Here is a 6,211-nt window from a genome sequence, read left to right on the forward strand (position 1 = left end):
GATGCAGAACAACTTGATAAATGAAATGTTGCTCATACCCAAATATATTTGACCTTGTCTTTGGAAAAGAAATGAAGCCTGGCAGTTGTCGAATCTCTCTGTTCAATGTGTCAAGGAAGATGATTATATTTTCAAGACAGACCTTAAAAGAAGGTGAATATTTTGCACTTTTGATATTCTTAGGAACAAACAATCTTTTTGGCAAGTGGTGTCTTTTTATGTTGTTTTTGTTTTGCATTGTGAAACAGGCATTCAAGTTGATGTTATTTTGTTTTAAGAATTTACAAATTGGAAATAGCAATAAAACTATATTAATAATAGTTATAGGTTTAAAGACTATATTGTATTAGAATCTAGTAAAGTCTGTTCTTGATAAGAAAGATAAAAGTGTTCCTGTGTATACCCTCTTATTTAATTTTGTTTGTTTGCAGTTACAGTGTGTAATGTGTTTGCTTAATTATCTCTTGTGTTTATGGATTATAAGGCATGTCTGTAATCTGTTTAATAGAGAATGAATGGAAAAATTGTTTAAATTTGCTTAGGAATATAGGTAGGGCCATTGTTTGTTTTTATAGAATTAGGTATTCTCATTATTGTAAAGTGAGCTAATAGGTGGGTTATAACATATTGTGTGGTTTCACCTTGGAGAGGTGTGGTCCATATAAAAGAAGAATTTGTATGAATTGAGACATGTAAGAAGGAAGAGGAAGAAAGTTCAGGACAATGAGTTATATCCATTTGTCATAAAATTTTCTTTCATTTGTCATAAACTCCTTTTTATATTTTTATATTCATCATTTTATTTGCCATTTCTTATAACTTTTTATCAAAAGCATATATCTTATTTTTCTTTAGCAACTATGAAGTGTCTTGTATGTTAGTATTTTATAGATTGATGAATATATTTATTATATCATATTATACATTATAATATATATTTATTTTTATATAAACATGTTTATATTTATATATATATTTCTTAATAGTTTAAAATCTTTTTAGTTTATCTGTAAGAAAAAATTTTTGTAAGAGGAAGTTAATGTTCAGTGATTAATGTTTTAAAATCTTACTTCATTTGGAAATGACCTGGCTATTTAATAAACTTTCATTATTTAGTTTAGTATAAATCCAGAAACTTAAGTTACCCAAATGCTAAGAGATTATTTTAGATTATAATAATAGATTATTCTATTAAAAATATAATTATTTTTAATAGAGTTATTTAAAAGTTTTCATCTTATTTATATATATATATATATATATATATAAATAAAGTTACCCTTTTGTTGACAAATTTAGTTTACCTTAAACCTAGGCATAATAAAACTATTATATAATGCTGATGACTTAAGACGTGTCTTAATTAGATTAGCAAACAAGTGAATTTAAATAGGGCTCATTAACTTCATATTATTCAAAAACAAAGACATATATTGAGACCTAAATAATTTTAGATAGATAGGCATAGTTTTCCTCTTGAAATTTAAAATATCTTTTTGTTTTGTTTTTAATTTTTTTTTTTTTTAGTTCCACCAATTCGTTTATAGCTGGAGTCCTAGATAGAGTGGGCTGTGTATCCCAAGGACATGATAAGAGTTAACTTTAGGTTTTTCTTAGGCCAGTTTTTGTTTCCCAGGCAGAATTGGAGCTCCAAAGAAGTATTTTAAGAACATAACTTTTTCCTAATTACACGTGTAAAAAGAACTGGTTTTGCAATTTCAAAAAAGATTTTATTTTAATTGGTTTTCTCTAGAGTCTAAAGAATATCATGGTCATTCATTGTCAAAAATATCATTTCTCCTTTTTTGTAGTTACAGTATATTATTAATGATACATGCATGAGGGAATTGCTGTCACATAGGAAGTAAAGCCTTGGCTATAAAATTTTGAAAATTTTTGGATTGTTACAAATAGCTGTGAAAAGAAGAGAGGCGAAAAGCAAAGGAGAAAAGGAAAGATATAAGCATCTGAATGCAGATATCCAAAGAATAGCAAGAAGAGATAAGAAAGCCTTCCTCAGCGATCAATGCAAAGAAATAGAGGAAAACAACAGAATGGGAAAGACTAGAGGTCTCTTCAAGAAAATTAGAGATACCAAGGGAACATTTCATGCAAAGATGGGCTCGATAAATGACAGAAATGGTATGGACCTAACAAGCAGAAGATATTAAGAAGAGGTGGCAGGAATACACAGAAGAACTGTACAAAAAAGATCTTCATGACCAAGATAATCACTATGGTGTGATCTCTCACCTAGAGCCAGACATCCTGGAATGTGAAGTCAACTGGGCCTTAGAAAGCATCACTACGAACAAAGTTAGTGGAGGTGATGGAATTTCAGTTGAGCTATTTCAAATCCTGAAAGATGATGCTGTGAAAGTGCAACACTCAATATGCCAGCAAATTTGGAAAACTCAGCAGTGGCCACAGGACTGGAAAAGGCCCATTTTCATTCCAATCCCAGAATGCTCAAACTACCACACAATTGCACTCATCTCACGCACTAGTAAAGTAATGCTCAAAAATCTCCAAAACCGGCTTCAGCAATACATGAACCATGAAATTCCAGATGTTCAAGCTGGTTTTAGAAAAGGCAGAGGAACCAGAAATCAAATTGCCAACATCCGCTGGATCATCGAAAAAGCAAGAGAGTTCCAGAAAAACACCTATTTCTGCTTTATAGACTATGCCAAAGCCTTTGACTGTGTGGATCACAATAAACTGTGGAAAATTCTGAAAGAAATGGGAATACCAGACCACCTGACCCTCCTCTTAAGAAACCTATATGCAGGTCAGGAAGCAACAGTTAGAACTGGACATGGAACAACAGACTGGTTCCAAATAGGAAAAGGAGTTTGGCAAGGCTGTATATTGTCACCCTGCTTATTTACCTTCTATGCAGAGTACATCATGAGAAACTCTGGGCTGGAAGAAGCACAAGCTGGAATCAAGATTGCCAGGAGAAATATTAATAACCTCAGATATGCAGATGACACCACCCTTATGGCAGAAAGTGAAGAGGCACTCAAAAGCCTCTTGATGAAAGTGAAAGAGGAGAGTGAAAAAAGGTGGCTTAAAGCTCAACATTCAGAAAACGAAGATCATGGCACCTGGTGCCATCACTTCATGGGAAATAGATGAGGAAATAGTAGAAACAGTGTCAGACTTTATTTATTGGGGCTCCAAAATCACTGCAGATGGTGATTGCAGCAATGAAATTAAAAGGCACTTACTCTTGGAAGGAAAGTTATGACCAACCTAGATAGCATATTGAAAACCAGAGACATTACTTTGTCAACAAAGGTCCGTCTAGTCAAGGCTATGGTTTTTCCAGTGGTCATGTATGGATGTGAGAGTTGGACTGTGAAAAAAGCTGAGCACTGAAGAATTGATGCTTTTGAACTGTGGTATTGGAGAAGACTCTTGAGAGTCCCTTGGATTGCAAGGAAATCAAACCATTCCATTCTGAAGGAGATCAGCCCTGGGATTTCTTTGGAGGGAATGATGCTAAAGCTGAAACTCCAGTACTTTGGCCACCTCATGCAAAGAGTTGACTCATTGGAAAAGACTCTGATGCTAGGAGGGATTGGGGGCAGGAGGAGAAGGGGACAACAGAGGATGAAATGGCTGGATGGCATCACTGACTTGATGGACATGAGTCTGAGTGAACTCCGGGAGTTGGTGATGGACAGGGAGGCCTGGCGTGCTGTGATTCATGGGGTCGCAAAGAGTCAGACATGACTGAGCGACTGAACTGAACTGAACTGAGAGCTAATATTTTGATAAGAATATTGTATCAATGTTCATTATAGATATGTATCTTATAATTTTCTTTCTTATAATATCCTAATCAGGTTTTTATATCTGGGTTTTGCTTGCCTCATAAACATATTAGAAAGTATTCCTTACTGCTTTATTTTTGGAAAACATAGGTCCATCTAGTCAAGGCTATGGTTTCTCCAGTGGTCATGTATGGATGTGAGAGTTGGACTGTGAAGAAAGCTGAGCACTGAAGAATTGATGGTTTTGAACTGTGGTGTTGGAGAAGACGCTTGAGAGTCCCTTGGACTGAAAGGAGATCCAACCTGTCCACTCTGAAGGAGATCAGCCCTGGGATTTCTTTGGAAGGAATGATGCTAAAGCTGAAACTCCAGTACTTTGGCCACCTTATGCGAAGAGTTGACTCATTGGAAAAGACTCTGATGCTGGGAGGGATTGGGGGCAGGAGGAGAAGGGGACAACAGAGGATGAGATGGCTGGATGGCATCACTGACTCAACGGATATGAGTTTGAGTGAACTCCGGGAGTTGGTGATGGACAGGGAGGCCTGGCATGATGCAGTTCATGTGGTCGCAAAGAGTCTGACATGACTAAGTGACTGAACTGAACTGAACTGAATATTTATTTTATTTATTCCTAAAATATTTGATAGACTTCTACAGGAAATATCTGGATCTGACATTTCTTTTTTTTGTTTTGTTATTATACATTCAATTTTTCATAAATATAGGTATATTTATATTTTCTATTTTCACAAGCTGTCCAATTTTCCCTAAATTACCAAAATAATATAATATTCAAAATAATGTACTAATATATTACAAAATTGTTTATAACTTCCTCTTATTCTCTCAGTTCTGTAGGACCTGTCACTTCTTTTATTTCTGATATAGGTTATTTGTGTGAGTTTGTCCTGTTCTATCATGCCGGTGGGGGTGGGGGGAAGGGAGAGAAATGTATCAATTTTATTAATTTTTATAACCAATTTGTAGATTTATTGATTTTTCTTTATTGTTTGCTTTTTCTTTCATTGATTTTTGCTCTTTTTTATTTCCATCCTTCTGTTTACTCTGGGTTTAGTCTGCTCTTCTCTTTTAGTGGCCAGGATCATTGAGCTCACTCCTTTCTTATTCTCCAGCTGATTCCTCATCACATGTACTGCTCTATTGTCTCATCTTCAATATGAGACAGGCCCACCACTTTCCTTCATCTGAGAGTCAGTTTCCTGGCCCTTTTGGTCCCTTTATCCTTTCTGACACCCACTTTTTAAGCATTCTCCCAGAAATATTAGGAATCCAAGACTTTCTCACTACACCACTTTTCTCTATTTTGTAAATCCAAATGGCCAGGGGCTAACATCGTATCTTATTTAAATGAGTGATTGCTTCTGCTAAGTCGCTTCAGTTGTGTCCTACTCCGTGCAACACCATAGACGGCAGCCCACCAGGCTTCCCCATCCCTGGGATTCTCCAGGCAAGAACACTGGAGAGGGTTGCCATTTCCTTCTCCAATGCATGAAAGAGAAAAGTGAAAGTGAAGTTGCTCAGTTGTGTCCGACTCTTAGCAACCCCATGGACTGCAGCCTACCAGGCTCCTCCGTCCATGGGATTTTCCAGGCAAGAGTACTGGAGTGGGTTGCCGTTGCCTTCACTTGAAATGAGTGATTAGACGGGCTTAAACAAGTGACTGACATTAATATATACTTTGAAGCAAGGAATGGCTGTAAGATGACTGCCTCAGCCATCTCATGTCAGACGACACTAGATATCCTGGTGTCTGGAACCAAAAGAATGTCCTTGTGAACTAAGTTGGAACAACTTCCATTGAGTTTTTCCAAGAATGAAGATAGCTTGCAAAGTCGTAAGATTGGTATACAGAGCCTGAGCCACCCAGGGTACAAAGTCAGAAGAGGAAAATACAGTAAAGAAAAAAAAGAAATTGATGAAATAAAAGTTTGTATAGGGGAGACAGGTGAAATTGATGAATAGAACATAGAGCTCACTTCTTCCCATAGATACATCAAAAATACATCTACAAATGGAACCGTTCTCACAGAATACCTACTGAACACCAGCAGATCTCATACAACTGAAGCTGCAGGAAGGATCACCACATAACCAAGCAGAACAAAAGAAAGAAAAAGAAATGGGGAAAGGACCTGCACCCCTGGGAGGGAGCTGTGAAAGAGGAATGTCTCCTAGAAACTGCCTTCACTGGCCAGATCAGCTGGGATAAGAGAGTGCTTTGGAGATTCAGAGGAGAGTGTAGCAACTGGCTTGAGGCAGGCAGAACAGAAAGAGACCAGCATAGATGGTCGTAGGCACCTCACTGCACTCCCCAGACTGAAACATAGATCTGCTGACGCACAAAGGGGCTGGGTGCTGAAACTGGGACTTCAGTGGAGAGACCCAGGGATGTCTGCTCCTGAAGG

Source organism: Bos grunniens, chromosome 15 (genome assembly GCF_055505025.1).
Source record: "Bos grunniens cultivar Pamir isolate PY7600 chromosome 15, Bosgru_T2T1.0, whole genome shotgun sequence".
Classification (NCBI taxonomy): Eukaryota; Metazoa; Chordata; class Mammalia; order Artiodactyla; family Bovidae; genus Bos; species Bos grunniens.